Here is a 22,030-nt window from a genome sequence, read left to right as displayed (position 1 = left end):
AAATGCTAGAATGGAGAGCATGATGAGTTTTTTTTTTTTTGTTTTGTTTTGTTTTGTTTTGTTTTGTTTTTTTGGTTCTTTTTTTCGGAGCTGGGGACCGAACCCAGGGCCTTGTGCTTCCTAGGCAAGCGCTCTACCACTGAGCTAAATCCCCAACCCCTATGATGAGGTTTTAAGATGGGAGATGGCATATTGCAGCCAAGTCTGTGTGAGATAATTGAGCTTCAGAAATAGCTGGCGGGGCTAGAATGTTCTGGCCCACAGCTAACACGTGAGAATAAGTCATGAAGTTCTGTGCAGCTGAATTGCTTCTCTAGTCAGAGGTGACAAAAGCAGGACCTCCACTCTCATCAAATGTGGCCCGCGTGCCCCAGAATGAGACTGGCTACATAGGTTTATTTTGCTAAAATCATCGTAAGTAATTTGGACTGTGCAAATCTTCCTAAGGCCAGGAAGACAGACACAGAACTCGGTCTTAGACTTTACCCACAGTGCCTGTAAGCTGAGCTAGGCTGGGGTGACACAGAAAAGGGAGGCAGACTTCATGCTGACTGGAGGTCTGTAACACAGAAGACCATCCCAGGACTATTCTACCAGTGAGGAGTAGAGTAGTCACCCTCAACCATCTGGGACCCATTCAGCAACTACAGACCATGGCCTCTCCTTGGATTCCTTTTAATGTTATCAATTTATCACTAGTCTTGCAAAACGGCCTGAATCCATCCTGCATCTGTTCATGTGAAAACCCCATGTGAGGGCAGAAAAGGGGATTAACCTCATTGTAGAAAAGCCTTGACTCACTTACCCATTTCTCCATTTCTCCCTGACTCACCCAATTTACAAATACTCCTCCCCTCCATTAAAATACGTCCCTATGATGAACTATCTAAAACCCCAGTGGTGTGCCTTTCTCCAAGGAAGAGCTCACCCATCACTTGGGAGTATATGCGTGCTCTGTGATAAAACCTCCACTTCCCTCCACTGTCTCATAGCTCTGACGTCTTTCTGTGTCAAGAGCATAGGCACACTGAATAGCGGCCTCAGTGTGGTCTGTCTCTGAGGTACCTGTGGCAGCACTAGCAACAGACTCGTCCAATGCATCTTATGGTGGTTCATCCCTCCGATCTGTCCTATCTTACCTGCAAGCTGGGTTGCAGCACCTTGTAAACACTCGTGCCTTCCAACTACTTTAGCTCCACCAAACTGCTTGCCCTCTGCCCGCCCAATTCTATGCACGGCTTCTGCAATTAGGGTACTTTGGCGAAAGCCTTGGTTACTGAACTGTTAAAGAATAAAGTGTCTCGCTGCAAAAACATTTCCTAGGCTGACTTTGAGCTATTCATTCAGTAAACTGCAGACTTCTGCACACATGGGGGAAGCCCCAAGGAACTTTTTCTTTTAAGGTTTATTTAGTTTATATTTATATGAACACACTATAGCTGTCTTCAGACACACCAGAAGAGGGCATCAGATCCAATTAGAGATAGATGGTTGGGAGCCATCATGTGTCTGCTGGGAATTGAACTCAGGTCCTTTGGAAGAGCAGTCAGTGCTCTTAACCACTGAGCCATCTCGCCTAAGAAACTTTTTTTTTGCAGAGATAAATCTGCATCTAGCAATGCAGCCATTTCCACAGGAAGGAAGGATTGCAGTTTGGCACTCAGGCTAGTCAGAGAGAACCCCAGGAAGCGGTTACTGTAAGGAATTGATCTGCAACCAAGCCTCATCTATCTGGGCACATTCTCTACCAAACCTCTATAGCTTATGCCTCTTCCTTTACTAAGTCCAGCCCTCCCCAAATCTCCAGCCCGTTAAGTTCTACTAAAGTGTCCTATGTTTTACCCGACGTTCTCAGACTCCTGTGGTCAGGCACCATTACCAGCTCCACCTTTCAGGGACTTGACATACATCTAGATGTTTCTTCAAGTGGGTATTGATTAGTTAGAGCCTTTTTGATTTAAAGTAATTCAGTACCATTGTGGTGGATAATGAATCTCTTTATAGGACACTGTTGTTAGTTTGGATATGCAGTGTTCCTGGCAGGACCATGTGCTGCATACTCGATCCCATTTTGGAGGAAGTAGGTCACTGGGGGTTGACCGTAGGTTGTACTGAACTTAAGTACCTTTCGCACTTTCCTTTCTCTCACCCTGTCTCTTTTCAGTCTACCATGGCTAAATAGACTGACATATGCTCTTGCTGTCATGACGGTGACTCACCTAGAAGAAAAGAAAGTTTGTCTGGTTAGCTCTAATTGTTAACTTGACACAGCCTGGAGTCATTTGAGAGGAAAGACCGTGTGAGGAACTGCCTAGATCTGATTGGCCCATGAGCGTGTCTTCAGGAGACTGCCAGTTGATGAAGAATGATCCAGTCCACTAAGTAGGTATTCCTGGACCGTATAAGAAAGCTATCTGAATATAAGTCCATCTGAGAGCCAGCAAGCAGAAGGCATGCACCCTGGTTCCTGATGTAGCGCTGTGGCTATGGCCAGAGGGGATGCTGGGTAGAACAACAAGCACTCCCACCTTCAAGATCCCGCCTTAAGTTCTTCCCTTGATTTCCTCAGTGATGGGCTGTGATTTGGGAATGTAAGCTTAAATAAACCCTTTCCTCTCCTAAGTTGCTTTTGGAAAGAATATTTCATGGTTGTAGCAAAGGACCAGGAACCAAGGGCTACAGACCTCTGAAAATCTGAGCAAAATGAAGAATTCCTCATGCCAAGTTACTAAGTCAAGTATTTTGGCATGAGAGTTCAAAGTCTGACATACACAGACACACATACGTGGAGGATTGTGCTCCAATCAACTTCCTTGTACATTTGTGATATTATTTTATGTTTTAAAAAACATAAAACATAAAATTAGTATGATAACTTTGAATAATAGGTTCTAACTATTAAATCTTGTTCTGATGACTTTATACACCCTCTCCCATGCTGTCCTCTTACTATGATGATGATGATGGTGGTGGTGGTGGTGGTGATGGTGGTGGTGACAGTGATGTCATTTCTATTTCCCACCGTCACTGGGTTCACTGCCAATAGCACTTTCTGGTTGTTCACATTTATTTTCTTGCTTGTTACTGCAATCAAAGTCAAATTGGACCCTTCAAAATCAGCAAGCAGCTCTTACAGTTTAATGGATCGGTTAATGCTACCACATGCAGGCCATGTGGTATGTCTGCCCTAGACACTGGTGGGGATGTCATTTCAAGGGGTCAAGGTTCTGTGTGTGCTCCATTGTTGCTTCAAATTATACTACTGTATACTTTGCTTCTTAACTTTCTCCTTACCCAGATGGCGTCTCCCTAAAGTTTCTAACTACTTTTATTTTTTCCATTATATCCTCCATAATATATTATATTTCAATGAACGTCTATGTCTATAATCCCTTTCTTTTTTGCTTTCTGGAAACCACCCAGAGCTTTCTAAACAAACAAGCAAACAAACAAACAAACAAACAAATGGATGGATGGAACATACACCTGAGTTCTAGTCCGTCTAGAATTGTATGTATTCCCTCTTCATAATTTTTCCTCCTTTCCTAGTTGGTAGAAGTTTTAAACTTTTATTACCTTTTTTTACCAGTGGAAGGGAAGTCAGCACATAGGGGAGGACATCACCCTTTTGTGCTTGAGTAAACGAAAGGCTGATTCCGGTCACAGTTTGGCACTGGAAAGCTGTCTTTTCTCCTCTCTTAGTCAAGCTTATGCATAAATGCTGCGTTTCCCCACAGTGTGACTCTCCGAAGGTGTTTTAAATAGTGCATATTTAATACATAGTTTATGTTATTTATATAATCATTATAATGAATGTAATAAAGTTAATTATAAGATATAATTTAATAATTATTATTGTCGTTATTACCGTCATCATCACAACCACCATCACCACCATCATCATCATTATTTGAAAATTTCTCCAGCATGTGCATGGAATTGTCTGGGTCTTCAGTTCTATTCCATTGACCAACATGTCGGTTTTCATGCCAGTTCATGATGGTTTTGTTACTGCAGCTCTGTAGTGCAACCCGAGATGGATTGGGGAGGGTGACACCTCCAGCAGGTCTTTTACTTTTCGGGGCTGCTTTAACTATGAAGTTTAAGATCGTGTTTTCAACTTCTGCAAAGGACTGTGTTGGAAGCTTGATGTGGCTTGCCTTGAGTCTGTAAGTTGTTTCTGATACAATATCCATTTTCACAATATCAATCCTACTGATCCACAAGCACGCGAGAGTTTGCCATCCTGTGGTATCTTCTTTAGTTCCTCTCTTTAATATCTTAAGGTTTTTATTACTTTTGTTGTTAGAGTTTTGTCTCTCTCCCTGTGTGTGTATGTGTGTGTGTATACATATATATGAACATAATATATATCATTTTACTATTTAACTAATACTATATTCTCTATATGTACTATATACTATATTGTATATAATATATTTTACATTGTGTAAATATATACTATGTATAGTATACATACTGTACACTATATACTGATATATAGAATATAGAATATGTAATATATAATGTGGAATGGATAATATATAAGATACAATATATAATATAAAATAAATAATATGTTATAGAATTCCAATATACTATATACAATATGCAATTTATAATATGCAATATTTGATATATAATATATAATATACAACTCATAATGTACAGTGTACAATGTACAATGTATAAGATATACATTTTGTAATAGCTTAATATATTTGATATAGTATATGATATTAATATGATGTATAAATATATAATATATAATTGATATAGTAAATTGATATGATGATATATACAATAATTTATATCTCCTTCAGTTGTGTTGTTGCTCTAGCAAAGAATTCGAGTATTGACATTGTCTTGTTCTAATTTTGTTGTAAATGCTTTGAGTTTCTCTCTATAGAGGATGCTGTTGGCTCCGGGCTTGCTGTAAATTATCTTATTTTTGTTGAGATGTGTCCCTTTTTCCTCTAGGTCTGTTTTTCATGAAGGAATTTTGAATATTTTCAAAGTCTTTTTCTGCATCTCAGGAGATGATCACATAGTTCGTGTTTTTCAGCCTTTACACGGGGGATCGTGCTTCTTGATTTCTGTATGTTAAAGCACATGCATCTCTGTGCTGAAGCCAACTTGATCATGGCAGATGATCTTTTTGATGTGTTCTTGAATTTGGTTTGCAAGTTTGTTATTGCTAATGTTTTCATCTATGTTCCTAAGGGATATTAGCCTATACTTTTCATTTTAACTTGTTTAGTCTCTGTACAGTTTTTATTTCAGGGCAATAGCTATTTCACAAAAAGAATTAGAAAATATTTCTCCAGTTTCTATTTTGTGGGATAATTTGATAAGTAATTTCTCTTTGAAGATCTGCTTTGATTCTATATAGAGTCAATCTGCATTGGGCTTTCTTTTTTTTTTTCTTTCTTTTTTCTTTTTATCTATTTGTTGTTGTTTGGTTGGGAAATTTTAAATTATTTCTATTTTACTGAGAGATATGGGTCTAAACTCTGGTAGGTAGTATATGTCAAGAAACTCATCCATTTCTTTTTTGGTTTTCAAGTTTGCCAGAATATCGATGTATGGCTTCACGGGTCTATGAACTTCCACAGAGTTTATTGTAGTCTCCTGTCTCATCTCTAACATTATTAATTTGAATCTTTTCTCTTCATCTTTCAGTTAATTAGGCTACAGGTTTGTCAATATTGTTGATTTTTCAAAGAATCAGCTCTTTCTCTCATTGATTCTATGTGGGTTTTTTTTTTTTACTTGATTATTCTAATTCATTGATTTCAGCCTTTGGGTTTGATCATTTCTTCCCATTTGCTCTTTTGGGATAATATATCTTCTTGTTTATCTAGAGCTCTTCAAGTATGTTATCAAGTTAATTTAAGATCCTTCTAATATATTATATATATATATATATATATATATATATATATATATATATATATATGCTGCTAACGTGCCTCTAAGAACTGTGTTCATTATGTCCCATAAGTTTGGATATGTTATGTTTTTATTTTTACTCAACTCTAAAAAGCTTTCAATTTCTCCAATTTCAGACTTGATCCAAGTTTTATCCTGTAGTTTGTTTTCGTCTCCCATGAGCTTGTGAGCTTCTTACTGTTTCTGTTGTTATCCATATCCAACTTTAGTCCAAGGTGGTCAGACAAAATACATGGTATCCCTTCAATTGTTCTGTTTCTGTTGAGGCTTGTTTTGAGCCCTAATATGTGGTCAATATTAGAGAAAGTTCTATAAACTCCCGTGGAGAAATCTTATGCTTTAGTGTTTGGGTAGAACGTTCTGTGGACTGTTACATGTGTGTTAGATTAGTTTGATTTATGATGTTATCCAACTCTAGCTTTTCTTTGTTTAGCTTTTGTCTAGATGTGGGGTCTGTTGGCAGAGTAGGGTATTGAAGTCACTCAGTGTTATCATCAGTATATAATTTTAGCTATTATCATATTTATAGATGAACTTTGGTGCTCTTGTGTTCTTGTGTTTGGGGAATAGATGCTAAGAATTGAAATGTCATTGTGATGGTTTGCATATGCTTGGCCTAGGGAGTGGCACTATTAGAAGGTGTGGCCTTGTTGGAGGAAGTGTGTCACTGTGGGGTGGGCTTGGAGACCCTCCTCCTAGCTGCCTGAGCATGCCCAGTCTGTTCCTGGCTTCCCTTGGATGAAGATGTAGAACTCTCAATTCCTCCTGCACCACGTCTGCCTGGATGTTGCCATGCTCCTGCCTTGATGATAATGGACTGAACCTCTGAACCTGTAAGCCAGCCCCAGTTAAAGTTGTCCTTTATAAGACTTACATTGGTCATGGTGTCTGTTCACAGCAATAAGACCCTAACTAAGACAGTCATCTTGATGGGTTTTTCTGTCACTGTATATATAGCGTCTTTCCTTGTTTCTTTTTTATTTGTTTTGATTTGAAGTCTTCTTTGTCAGAAAATGGCTTGTGTCTTGGGCCCATCTGGTTGGAACACCTTTTTTTCATCCCTTTCCTCTGAGTCAATATCAATTTATCTATCCTTGATGGTGATGTGTGTTTCTTGGAGACAGGAGAAAGATGAGTCCTGTTTTCTAATCCAGCCTTTTGTTTGAGGTATTGAGGCCATTAATATTGAGAATAAGTAGTATTTCTTTATTAATTCTTATTTTGTTGTTGTGGTATGAGTTTTTCCCTCTTTTTTCATAAACTATTCTGAGATTATGTATTCTTTGTGCTCTTTTGAGTTTTCAAACACAAAGGGCTTTCCTCCCTTCCTTTATTTAAAAAAAATATGATTTATGGTAGGCCAAGCTTTTATTTTAATTTTCCATAGCCAGAACAAGAAGAATGATCTAAGAAAAGAGCACACATCTTCCATATTCATAACATTAAAATTTCATTATGTGCTTCTGGACATTTTTAAATTATTTATTATTTTGTATATTAATTAATTAATTACTAACATTGCATCCCAATCACAACTTCCCCTCCCTCTTCTCCTCCCAGTCCCTTTCTCTCACCTCGTCTCCTCCCTATCCCTCACTCATCCATTTCTCCTCAGAAAAGAGGAGGCTTCTCATGGATGCCAACTTGCCTTGGCATATCATGTTGCTGTAGGACTAGGCACATCTTCTCCTGTTGAGCCTGGGCAACGCAGCCCTTTTGGACATTTTAAATAAACTGAAACTGGATCAACTTGCACTATGAATACTTAACAAGCAAGCAAACCCCATCCTGTTCCAGCAGTGTTCTATGTAAGCTGTGGCAGGCACTTAACAGGCGATTGTTTTTCATTCTCTAGGCTTCATGGAATTTGCCAGAATTGATATTTATTCAGTTTTCTGAGCAGGTAAATAGATGAACGATATCTAGTTCTGTTTACAGGAGACATACGGTCAGGATGATTGGGAGCTCCATTTTTTTTTTAAATATTTATTTATTATATGTAAGTACACTGTAGCTGTCTTCAGACACACCAGAAGAGGGCACCAGATCTCATTACAGATGGTTTTTGAGCCACCATGTGGTTGCTGGGATTTGAACTCAGGACCTCTGGAAGAGCAGTCTCTACTCTTAACCACTGAGCCATCTTCCCAGCCCGGGGAGCTCTATTCTTAAAGTGACTATGAGACGGAGGCAGAGCTTGGTTGTTGAGGGCTCCATTGCTGTCCTGTAGAAGACACTGAGTCAGTGCAGAACCGACGGGAGCTCAGGGGTATAACGTACCCATATAGATCTGGCCAATATTTTTTTATCTTTTGTTGCCCGTTGGACATCTTCATTGTGTCTTCTGAGCCCAGAGATATAGCTTTACTCTTTTGCTCAATTTTTTAGAGCAGTCAAGGGAAGGAATGTGCTTATACTTGTATGTACAAGTGATTTTAGCAGTTACAACTGTCAGCTGAGCACAAGTACCATTTAGGAACACAAAAAATATTTTTATTGGTTTAGCAGAGCTTGTCTCATCTGGGACTTCTGAGAGTCAACATCTGTTCGCAGTTTCACACCACTGGCCTGACGTGCTCCGTCCCAGGTGCTTTGTGGCATACCTTGCGCTGTGCTGTCTAGCCTATTTGCCTCCCCAAAGCAGTCATATGTGTCCCACCACTGTGGGGCGGTGGACCGTGCCAGGAACCTTGGTAAGGTTGAGTGGGTTTGGAAGCCCCAGAACCTCATGCTAGAGAAGATAGGTGCTTCCCTGCTCCCCGACCGGGCCCCTGTCTCATGACCACAACTCCCCATGGAGAGGATTGTGACAATCAGGTAGGGGCAGCACCCCAAGCTCCTCAACAGTAGATGAGACACCCCTAACATCTCAGATCAAGCCAATAGAAAACATCTGCTGTCAGACCCCAACCTCCCCCAAATGTATATAAGATCCTATCCAGAAGGAATAAAGGTGTGAGAATTGCGCTATCGTGGATCATCTGAGAGCTTCAGTCACATAAGAGTTGTAACACTTCCTGGGGAAGAGAGCTCTCTCCTCTCCCAAAGCTGCCCAGACCCACTATGGTCACGTCCTGCCTGGTGGCCCAACCTAGCCAACATCTTGTCTGCTAGCTGAGCAACCCACCCCCCCAGTCCGCTGGCTCTGTGGCTCTCTGTTTTGTACTAACCCACACCAAAGTCAGAGTAGTGACAGGACTCCCTCTCCCCTCTGTTCCAGCTGGGTCAGAGCCCCCATGTTCAGTACACTGGCTTCTTATTTTGTAATTTCTGTATTCACCTACTAATTACTGTAGTCACCTTTTGCCTTGATGATCTGGACTCTTAGAAGCAGTTTTTATGTTCACACAATTCAACTAGAATTATTTTAATACAGCACACAACAGTTACTCCCTATTCGAGTAAAAAATTGTGAGACATATTATAAAGTCACATCACTTAGAGTTGTGTACTAATAGATGGCTCCTTATTGTTAACCAATATGCAGTCAGTAACGTCAGCGGGCAGAGCTGTCGTGAGATTGTCTAATGAAGATAAATTCCGTGAGCCACGAACTTTCCATGTTTAAAACAATATTTCATTTAACTCACTTTCTATTGATGTTATGGTGATGCATAGGGGTTTTACACATTTCTCCCAATTTCTCCACTCACAGAGCAAAGCTACAGTTCTTCACATCTGGAGGGGATCCTCCAGGATGCAGAATCTTCTGTTAAAAGTATGCTTGTCCTGGGAAAAGAGCCCCTGCCTGTGCTCTCCCAAAGTGTAAGAATAGGTCCAACACTGCTTCCCACCGCAGACCTACAGTTAAGCTCAGCCTTTAAAACCTCCCGGTAGGTGGAAAGAATCCTATTCAGGTCGACCTAGGTAAGTGATTCTTTATGCTTTATGTTCATTGAGAACCCCAGCAAGATTTCTTTAATTAGTTGTAATTTTCGACAGTTGCATAAAATGTGTTGTCATTTTAGTCATTGCCTCCTATCAAGTGAACTATAGGAAGTGTCATACCCAGCTGAGGCTTAAACTGGAGACTTAAGAAACACTGAGAAGAAACCAGAATTGCTAGTGAGCAAGATTTGATCATAAAAATGAATTTATTTGCTGGCTTAAAATAAAAGCTGGGGTCACAAAGCTGGTTCAGCAATCAAGAGCACTGACTGCTCTTCCAGGGAGCTTAGATTTGATTCTTAGCACCCACATGGTGACTCACAATGATCTGAAACCCCAGTTCTAGGACATCAAACACCATTTTCAGCTCTTTAGGCCTCCATATACACGTGTAGTCAAAATGTCTACATACAGGAAGTTAACACACACACACACACACACACACACAGAGTCACACACACAGTCACATATACACCCAGTCACACGTACACACCTGCTCACACACACACATAGTCACACACACACAGAGTCACACACACAGTCACATATATACACACACAGTCACACATACACACATGCTCACACACATACATAGACACACACACACACACACACACACACACACACACACACACACACACACTAAAGGATCCTTTTAGGCTGGGGAATGGATTGAAAGACAAGAGTGAAATCAGAAAGGCTACTCAGAAATCCACTGCACAAGTTCAGGAGAGTCGATGAAGGCTAGATGTGTAAGTGGTCAGCAAGAGATGCTAGGAGCAGTCTGGGTAGAAGGCAGAGAGAGGGGGGGGGAGGGAGGGAGGGAAAGAGAGAGAGAGAGAGAGAGAGAGAGAGAGAGAGAGAGAGAGAGAGAGGATGAACTGAAGGTGTCTGTGGTGGCTCTTGGGTCTTGGCTTGAACAGTTATGTAGAGACGGGGACACTCGAGGGAGAAAGCATTTCAGGACAAAGATGACAGGTTTGCTTTGGAGTGTGCCACAGTTGTGATGTTTGTGTCTGCTCATGGTGACATCCAACAAGGGATTGGAGAGACAGGTTGTGAGTGGAAGACTCATGACTGACAGAATGAAATGACAAATGAGGAAATCCTGGAACAAGCAACACAGAACTTTGGGTGGGGAACGGGGCTTGCGTACCCTGGGATGTTTTAACTCAGACTTCTTAATAGTCTATTATTTCTGGAAGTGGCTGTGGTATCAGAAGGTTTAGCTTTAGTCTGTGGAGGTGGTACTTATGAGGAGGCTGAGGCCCTGGAGATGGGGCAGCAGCATTGCAGGGCAACGAGAACAGAGAACATTGCTGCCTACGATAGCGTTTAGGAACAAGTACCGCTATTATTGATAATCCTTTGCTTATGGCTGTCGACATGGCTGGTAAGGAGAAAAAATGGACCTGCTGATCTAGGATATAGTTCAACCAGAGAAGTGCCCAGCATAAGACCTTGTGTTTGATGCCCAACACTGAAGGAAAAAAGAAGATGGACGCCTCTGAGCCACTCAATGGTTGCTGGGAATAGAAGGTTCTGGAGCACAAGATGGGATTAGTAAATGACCAGGGATAGTGATTCTTGCTACTGAGCATTAATTTAGACTACAGATAGCCTATGTCAATAGAATGGATAAACAATGCATCTTGGTGTTAAATGCTTGGAGTCCTTTGATACTGATGACTATATGCTTAGGATTTGAAAAAGGAGTCCACTACTCACTGGCAATCAGGACATATGTAGAAGTCATACTAGAAGCATTCAACTCCTTTGTCATGTTAGACCCAAGTCACATTTGTTACCTTATGTATTGTTTCTTGACTTTAGTTCTTAGGGGATTTTGTATAATGAATTTTGATCCTATTCTTCCAACTCTTCCTGGATCCCCCTTACCTATCTCACCCAATTGCCCAATTGTCTTTTGTTTGTCCCATCAAGGGAATATCTGTGCTGGCCAAACATTCTTGACTGTGTGGCTTGCCAGTGGAGTGTGGTTGACTTACTGGGGTTACATATCATCTTAGAGAAGATCGACCATTTCCTTCTCAACACCCAACAATTGCCACTAGCTCCTCTATTAGGGGTGGGACTCCATGCCAAACTGTAGGGAGGGAGTGAAATCAGGAGTAAATGTGAATTTTTATTTTAACATAGACATGACCACTATAGGTCAAGGACCACTCCCATGGGAGTAGTAAGACCTTTTTGCCAAGGGACTAGTCTTCCTCTTGTTTGAGTGCAAATGCTAGCAGTGTGTGTAGAAAATATCCACCATAGCTTTCTTCCCTTGGATGATTATGGCCTGAAGATGACTCCTACAGAGATTAGCTAAATCTGCTTCTCCCATGCTCAGCTTTTTGTAATAATGCCATCCTTCTGTTCAACTGTAGAAAATAAACAAACTAGGCTTCTGGATTACTGTGGCCTCTTCATTTGATAACCAAGACAATCTGACCTCAGACTTTCTTTCTTTCTTTCTTTCTTTCTTTCTTTCTTTCTTTCTTTCTTTCTTTCTTTCTTTCTTTCTTTCTTCCTTCCTTCCTTTCTTCCTTCCTTCCTTCCTTCATCTGTCTGTCACTTTGTCATTTCTTTGTTAGGATTCTGGGACCTAAGCTATGCCAGGATGTGGTACCTTGTTACTCTTCCTGACCCTGGGGATTGTCAGCTAATATTGGTCCCACAAGGGCAGTGGCACAGAGATGATGGAGAGGGAGGTGGTCGATCAGCCCTGTGAGTATGTAGGTTAATGATGACACACCAGGAGTCAGCTGGGGGAGACAGATCAACTTAACTTGGGGGGAGGTGATTCAAGGATTATACACTTTAGGGGTGGGGGTGGGAGTGTAGGAATATCCAGGATGGGCAAAGGTCATTGGCTGAAGGATGAAGGTACCAAAATGCCTTATTAGCATGGGAAAATATTCCAGGAATCTCGGGTTCTTGCTGAATGGGTTCTTATTGGGGGAAAGGAAGTTGAACCTGTAATCTTAACCAAGGCTATGTGACATTCTGCTGGTAGGGATATGCGTGTGTGTGTGTGTGTGTGTGTGTGTGTGTGTGTGTGTGTGTGTGTGGTTTAAACTCCCCTGACAAAGTCAGAGAAGAGGAAACCCTGCTGGTAAAGGGAGCCTTCAATTTCGCACTGAGCCCAGAAGGCTATCTGGACAATGGTGGGCTTCAACCCTTAATATAGTAGGGCAACAGTAACCCAACTTTTCGCTCAGCTGGGATTTGATCTGGCTTGGGCATATACATGCTGTTACAATTACTGCAAATTCATGTGTGCAATTGCCCTCCTATGCTTAAAAGACCCTGTTTCTTTGCAGTCATTTAACATTTCTGGCTCTCATTGTTTTCCACAATGATACCCGAACTTTTGGAGGAAAGAGTGGAATATGTATACTCCCTTTAGGGCCAAAGACTACAGAACTGTAGACTTCTATTCTCTGTACCCTGGCCGATCGGACATCTCTGCTCTGATCATTTACTGCACACAGAAGCTTCTCTGACAAGATCAAGGGGCTTTTCAGTCTATGGGAATGATAATTCTTTAAGAATGGTTTGCTATTATGTTTATTAACAAAATAATAGTAGTAGGTTCTTCCCAAGACCTATGACCTATGCAGCCATAGATTCTGAGTCCAATAACAGTGCTAGGTATAGGTTTTATCTTGTGGATGGGCCTTAAATCCAACTAGAGAGCGGCTGGATACGCTCATAATTTCAATCCACTATTGCACCAATGGACATGTTCTGCTAGATCAGCCATTACTGTAGCTCACAAGGTTTTTTATAGTTGGGTATGATCTTATTTCTCTGGTAGGGTGCATAACACCTTTCAGCACTATGAAAAGCATCTAGTAGGCACAAAGTTTCTTTTATTGATTTTTTTTATGCAGACAGAGTGGTTACTTGAGGTAATGGCATTTATGACACACTTTTCGCTGTCATATGTATTCAAGTGCTGATTTCTGTACCCGGAGATCTGGTTGTAGTCTGAACGGTGGTGTTGTCATTATTATGACGCATCTCCTGACTCAATATTCTGCGAACACTGTACTCAATCACCTTCGGATTGGGTAAATAAAGAACTGAAGAAGCAATAGCGGGGTGGGAGGGGAAGAGGTTGGACTTCCTGGTCCAGGGAGGGAGAGAGCAAGGGTCTTAGGTGGGGATGAGGAGTTGCCATCAGAAGAATGAGGAGGAGGTGCCAGGGTGAGACTAAAATGGAGGGTAATGGGCAAATGGCTGGGAAGTAGGCCAGGCCAGCATTGTCTGGTTAGAATAACTGAGTATATATCTACCTACAGTGCCTGAAGCTTTTAATAATTATAAAGGTCCCCATGTCATTATTCAGAGTAAGGGCAGGCATAGAAAAGTGGGCTTTGACAATTTTTGGCTCTGGTTATTAACTCTTTCCCCCAAAGTTACCTTTTTTTTTTCTTTTTCTGTTCAGGATTATCTTGAAATACAGGGTAAGTTTGGACTGTATATGTCAGGGACCTTAGTCTAGCTATACATGGGTGGGGCTTTATATAAGTGTATTTCATGGTATCTTCCTTGGGATATCAACAACTCCCTCATGCTAGAATGCTCATCTTGTGGCCTTTGAACTTCTATGAATGAGCTTGGAAATAGCCCAGACATTCATTCAAGATTCTAAGAATTCTAAAATGGTTTTTTAGAGCCTTCAGTGGCACCACTGGTCAGAAGAGCAGAGTACGCTCATTTAGTACTTCAGTCAGATGTAACTTTGGCCTGCACTTATGGCTGGATGAGGAGGAGAAAGAAAATGTCCCATTAACACACACACACACACACACACACACACAGTTAACTGGCATTGGGCAGGGGCCAGTGGTGATGGTTGGTTCCGCTGGGCTGGGGAGCTATGGTTTTAACTTCATGTCACCTCTTACAGAGATGCAGCTGGTTTGAGTTGATGACTGACAGCATGTCACCCAGAACCTTCCATTTCCAGTGGTAGGCTAAAGGCTGGTAGGACATAGTGACTCAAGTTCCACAGTGAGGAGCAAGGCCTGGGAACCCAGCCCTTTGGCATCAAGACCAGAGCCATGGCTACTACCCACATCTTTGGTCTCCGGGGCACATCCTGTTCAAGAATGTGACAGGCATCTAAGGAAGGCTCCCTTTCCCCCAACTCATTGTTGTCTGGATTCTAGAACCTGCAGCTGGGCCTCCAAGAGATCTGTGATACCTCCAAAGAAGAGGGTGGCCTGTTTTGGCTCTTCAGTCTCCCTGTTTTCCTGACAGCCCTGAATCTTTTTGTTTTTGAAACTGTTGTTTTCTGATCTCATTCGCAGGTTTCTGGTTGCCCCAGACCTTACACAGACTTGGGTGTTTTTGACTTCTGTTGCCTTAATCTATCAAATTTCCTCCCTTGGTAAGAAAGCCAAGGAGATGCTCATGGAGCATCTGAGCCTGTCCCCTTGGATATAGATCTGCATCTCTCATACCTCCCTTATTTGAGCCTTTGTTGACTCCGAATTACCCCCAGGATCATCTCACCTTTCCAGCCTGGCACCTTTCCAGCCTTGTGATATTGTATCCTTACAGCCCGTCACTAACATTGTATACCACAGACTGCTAAATGGCCACACAATGGTGTGTGTGTGTACACTTTTGTTCCAGCTTGTAGTTTTGCACCAACATGGAGGATGCAAAAGAGACTATCATACACGATGGAATGTAGCAGAAAAGATCCTTACAGGAAGTGGGGTTCTCCTGTGTGTACTCTCTTCCTCTGCCATTCCCACGGGACTGGGATCTTTTGTGGGAAAGAGGTGAAGCTTGAGAAACTCCTTAAGGCAACTTGCTTATGAACCCGTTCCTCGAAAACAGAATCTTTCTGTGCCACTGAAAATATCTATTTGATGGCGTTAGGGACCCCAATCTTCTTTTCAGGTGAAACAGAGGCATTCCTTGTCCTCAGTAAATGTCTACTTGCTTCAACAAAATGATCTCTGTGTCACCCGAGACAGCTCATTTTGAAGGCTTAGGATTTCCCCTCCTTACCTAATAAGGACCTAATAAAGCATGCCTTGTTCCTCAGGGCAAACCTTCTCAATGGCATGATCTTCATATCACTTTTGCACACATATTAAGTTGCAGGCCAGAGCTAAATGGTCTCCTTTTTGCAAACGTAATAGAAATCTGGGGAGGCAAGCAGCAGCAATAGGGGAGTGACGAAGAAGAGTCTTTGCCTGCTAAGAGTTGCTAGATTTTCTTTGGGAACGCACAGAAAAATAGCCCTAGGTTTTATCTTTGAATAATGGATTTTTAAATCACAAGGGACCTAGAGGTTCCAAGAATTTAGAGGCAATCTGCTACCCAGAACAGATATCCCCATCTTTGTTGATGCTGATAAATAGAACACGAAGATTTGACGACACATTCCCAGTGACGAAAAATTCACTGCACACAAAACATTGCGCAACTGTAAGAAAATGGTGTGTATGATATCACATATGCACCCTAGAATCTATTTCTAGAATAAACTTCTGGATAGTACCCAGAGGAAAATTCATCTCCACTCATTTATTGTGGCCATGCACACATTAGAGCTAGGGAATTCAATTTAAAGGGCTTATGGGATTGGGGGGACTCTCTATCCAGCTCTTCCATATTCTGAATTTATTTGGAAGGCACCAATCGCTAATATTCCATCCGATTGTCAGCTGGGAACACAGGACAAGGTTCCCGGATGCTTGTAGTTGAGGACATGCAGAGAGACAGTGTTCCAACCTCAGACAAAAGCAGGGAGCACGATGCCTGTTTTAGAGTGTTTTGCACTGCTGTGATAAAGCCTGGGAAGGAAAGGTTGATCTCACCTTATCCTTTTCAGTCAATCATTCAGGTAATTGAGGGATAAACACATGGCAGACCGGACGAACTCAACTGCCCACGTATGGATTCACCATAGGAACTTAGCTGTGTCGATGAACAATGCTTGTGAAGAACCTGGCTTCTGCTCTTTGGTGGTTTGGGTGAAAGCTTGTTTCTACGAGCTATGTCTTCATCTGCAACAAGAATAAGTCTAGTGAGTGCTCTGTCATGTTTCATGTGGATTAAATAAGTTTATACCATCTGATGAGTGGACACCTGCCAGTGTTGGCACGTGTATATGTCATCTGCGTTTCTATTCTGTGAAAGAACAGTGCATGCCACACATGTGGCTATTTTGCACAGCATCTTAGGATCTCAATAAAAGTGCCTTACATGAGCTTCCTCTTCTCCCATCAAGAATATCTCTAGAATATTCAGAGTACATTGGAAGCAGAGTGAGTCTATGGACTCTTGAAGCCTACCCACAGTGGCTACACCCTCTAGCAAGGCTGCAGCCTCTCACAATCTCCTCCAAACACTGCCACCAAATGAGTACCAAAGTATTCACATTCACGAGCCTCTGGGGGATAGTTTTCACATCATGACTTGTCCATAATTAACTCACTGAGTTCTTTTTAATACTCTCCAAGAGGAAACCTGGTAACAGGATCAGCAATAATACGTCAATGGTAAGGATTCATTAGTGGAGCCTCCCAGCAGTAGAGTGACATTGAAATCTTAGATTTCTTCATTTCCCACTCTGCCCTCTAGCATGATATAGATAAAGCCTGGGACATACTCTTTGACCCCAGGTCACTGCCTCTGCTGTCGGCTTTATTAGTCTCCCCTGATCTCTTCACATACCCCTGAAAGCAGAATGACAAACAGCATTGTGGTACTCAAGATAATGTTGGGAGATAAACAAACACAGCATGAAATTGGATGTCATAACCAGGAAGCTCTCCGCGAGTTCTAATTATCTTGAAGAGAAAGCATTGGCTTGACATCACCAACATTCTTCTAAGCGTAGCTAATTTTCCTTTATGAAAAAAATGAAAGAGAAGGCTAAGTTTGACTCATGAGGCAGGTGACTATGCAGCTAGTAAAAAATAATATTATTTTATTTTTGTGATATATATTCTCAGAGTTATGTCCTATTTCTGACAAGTGACCCACAAATGACTTTTTATGAAAAAGAAATGCTTCTTAAATTAATCTTTATATTGTAAACACAAATACAGTTTAAGTCATAATATAAAAGTTCGGAAGTTTAAAAATGGATCCCCTTGAAGAACCACAGCTCTTAAGTAACAGCTTAGTGGCATGCATATATGGTAAGAACACAGGAAGCAAACGGCACTCAAGCAGGCAGTGTTCGAGAAGTGACATGTAGTATGAAGTAGTATGGAAATGAAGCAAGTCAGTTGCTTTGCTGTTGCAGTGATAAAACATCACGGCCAAGGCAACTTACAGAAAAGTTGATTGGGGCTCATGGTTCCAGAGTCCATGATGGGGATAGAATGGCAGCAGGAGCAGGAAGCCAAGGGACCAAACAGAACCTGCCGAAAGCTTATCATCGGCTTTGTAAGAAAGGAGCCTTACCAGAACAGGGCAGGAGATGGAGTTCCCAAGCCTGATTCTGAGTAGCATGTGCAGTGTGCAGCAGCAGTGAGCAGTGTGTGTGTGTGTGCAGTGTGCAGTGGCAGTGAGAAGTGTGTGCAATGTGTAGCAGCAGTGAGCAGTGTGGGTGCAGTGTACAGCAGCAGTGAGCAGTGTGGGTGCAGTGTGCAGCAGCAGTGAGGAATGTGTGTGCAGCGTGCAGCAGCAGTGAGCAGTGTGGGTGCAGTGGGCAGCAGCAGTGAGGAATGTGTGTGCAGCATGCAGCAGCAGTGAGCAGTGTGTGTGCAGTGTGCAGTGGCAGTGAGCAGTGTGTGTGCAGTGTGCAGCAGCAGTGAGCAGTGTGGGTGCAGTGGGCAGCAGCAGTGAGGAATGTGTGTGCAGCATGCAGCAGCAGTGAGCAGTGTGTGTGCAGTGTGCAGTGGCAGTGAGCAGTGTGTGTGTAGTGTGCAGCAGCCATGAGGAATATGTGTACAGTGTGCATGGCAGTGAGCAATGTGTGTGCAGTGTGCAGCAGCAGTGAGCAGTGTGTGTGCAGTGTGCAGCAGCAGTGAGCAGTGTGTGTGCAGTGTGCAGCAGCCGTGAGGAATGTGTGTGCAGTGTGCAGCAGCAGTGAGCAGTGTGGGTGCAGTGTGCAGCAGCAGTGAGCAGTGCGTGTACAGTGTGCAGTGGCAGTGAGCAGTGTGTGTGCAGTGTGCAGCAGCCGTGAGGAATGTGTGTGCAGTGTGCAGCGGCAGTGAGCAGTGTGGGTGCAGTGTGCAGTGGCAGTGAGCAGTGTGTGTGCAGTGTGCAGCAGTCTTGAGGAATGTGTGTGCAGTGTGCAGTGGCAGTGAGCAGTGTGTGTGCAGTGTGCAGCAGCAGGGAGCATTGTGCATGCAGTGTACAGTAGCCTTGCACAAAGACAGCCCTAGTTAAGTCCAGAATGAGCTGCCTGTTAATGCTTGCTAATGTTTGGGAAGAAAGCCAAAATAATCCAATGGGAGAAGAGTCACATTTTAATCACACAGAGCTACAGAATTCAGGTTTTTATGGGCAAAAGAATAAAGTTGGGTTTATTGCTTACAGTAAATTAATATTTAGTTCAGAATGTATTGCAGAGCATCAGAGCTAGATCATAAAAGTTGTAGAATAAAACATACTAATAAGTCTTGATTTTGAAGTTAGATATGACAAAAAGAAAGAAAACAAGAATGGGAATTCATCAAAATTTAAAACTTTTATTCTTCAAAGTGCATATTTAAGAAAGTGGGAAAAAAGTCATCAGTAAGATACTTGCACATCATGGATTTGATCAATGGCTAGTATCCAGAACACAGACAAAACATAACTCAACAGGAAAAAGATAAATATTTGAAGATTTGAGTTGTGGAATATTTAAATGGGGGCAGAGCAACCAAGAAGCAGGAAGGAAGTATAAAATCTAGGGATAGGTTAAAAAAAACCTACTGGAAACCTGGTGTTTAATAAGCTTATTAAAACATAACTTTTAAAAGAGTTTGAGAGGAGGTCCCCTGCATGGGTAGACACTATTTCTCCCAGAAGCCATAGGCTATTAAATGAAAATCCCAGTGTCAGGTGCGGGATGCCTCTCCAAAAGTCTTTGGGGTAGGAAGACCCCTGATGTCCCCTAAACAGTACATATCATATTGTCTTTACTCTTGGCCCATTAGAAGATGATGGTGAAACCCTATTGCTGAAGATATTAACCACACACTGCATACAGAGCAGAGAAATCAAGCTAAAACTGAACTGGAAGCTTTTCCCACGCTGACTAGCTTCCAAAAGTGTTTATAGTGCCAAAGGTCCTATAAGCTGCTAGGGGTGCCAAAAGGTCCTATATAGGCTACTAGGGGTTAGGAAAGCCATCAATAGTTTTACCTAGCTGTGGGCTGGTCACATGACCACAACATGAGACACCAGGACGACAATGGCTCTTACAAAGCTACAATCCCAACCTGCTAGGAAAGATACGCCCATTGGTGCACCAGTGGCATGGTTAGGAGGAGGTTAACCAACTACTTTATGATTGGACAAGAGGGAATCCAAGCCTGATACTGTAAGCATGAACCCTGGCAGGGAGATCATGGGCCTTACAGGGAAACCTACTAGTGTTGTTATGCTAAATGGATAAGTTGTCAAAGTGCCTTTTAAACAGTACTGCTCATACTTATGTATTGATACTGTTCTCAACCTCCATCATGGAAACTCTTTATAGCCGAGAGAGGCTGTCAACGCATGCTCCTAATTGGTCAAAGTGGCAAGAACAAACAGTGGTAGACTCCTGGGCTTTAAATGGGACATTAGTATCAACTGTCCAAGGATTAGGGAATATTTCAGATGACGTGGTAGAAAGAATATAATCACCAGAAGTTTAACGTTAATGTTCGGATTTCTGTTGCTATGAGGAGACACCATGATCATGACAGCTCTTACAAAGGAAATCATTTAATCGAGGCTGGCTTACATCTTCAGAGGTTTAGTCCCTTATAATCCTGGTGAGAAGCATGGTGACATACAGGCAGACATTGTGCTGGAGAAGGAGCTGAGATGTCTACATCTTGATCTGCAGGCAGCACAGGGAGACTGTGAGCCACACTGGGCATAACTTGAGCATCTGAGACCTCAGAGTCTGCCCCCTTAGTGACACACTTCCTCCAACAAGACCACACCCACTGCAACAAAGCCTTGCCTCCTAATACTGCCACGCTCTATGGGCCTATGGTGCGGGGGTGGGGGGGCATTTTCTTTCAAGGCACCATAGACATTTTCTGGGTAGGACATGGCCATTTGCAGACAGGAAGTCACTGCAACATGTCTTGCACGTGACCTGCAGAAGATTGGATCCTGTTGTAGTAAATACTTAATCTCAGGCAGGAGTTTCTACCCTGCCTTAGATCATCCAGTTCCCAGATAAAAGACACAAAATGTTTATACTTACAATAAGCCTTGGTCAGCAACTGAGCTGGGCAGATATCTGCCCTCTATGCTATTATGTCTATGTCCCTGCCAATATCACCAAGATAGGACTTGCCATGTTCTGTCTAGGCCACTCTTACTCCGACTGGCCCCCCCTCACAGCCAGTTCTCATGATCCCTTACCCATACCCATGCATTTGCCTCTATTTTCACTCCTCTCCTCCCTTCATGGTTCTCTCTTCAGACCTCAAGCCCTGGGAACTGAAGTCCCACCCATCTCTCTCCTCTGCCCAGCTATAGGCTGTGGGCATCTTTATCCAACCAGTAGTTTAAAATTAAAGAAGAAGGTTTCATAGTGTCATTTGGTGTGTAGGGAGATCTTCTGCCCAAGGCAATGGAATCTTGGGGACCAGTGTTTAGCATTGCAATACATAGCAAGAGACCAAACTTCAACAGGATCCTTCAGCCTTTGACCAAGGATATGGGCGGGTGGGTAGATGGGATGTCATGAAGCTCTGAGGGGCTAGTGTCACTTAATTGTTGTTGAGGGAGGGAGTCAAATTTTCTTCCCTGGTGTAGCCACTGACGAGCAGCCCATGCTCTAATAAATGACCTCTTCATCATGCTCATGCAAGAAACTAGTTAAAATTAATGAGTCCCACACTCACGAAAGACATGGAACCATAGGGAGAAAAGAAAGCATATGGCAGAGTGGGGTGAGAGAAGCTAAAGGAGGCTAAAGATAAATACTACAGTTCATGTATAAAGCTGTCAAAGAATCCCTTTCAAAAACAGAGGAAAGACC

This window comes from Rattus norvegicus, chromosome 16 (genome assembly GCF_036323735.1).
Source record: "Rattus norvegicus strain BN/NHsdMcwi chromosome 16, GRCr8, whole genome shotgun sequence".
NCBI classification, from domain to species: domain Eukaryota; kingdom Metazoa; phylum Chordata; class Mammalia; order Rodentia; family Muridae; genus Rattus; species Rattus norvegicus.
Note: the sequence above shows the minus strand (reverse complement) of the source record.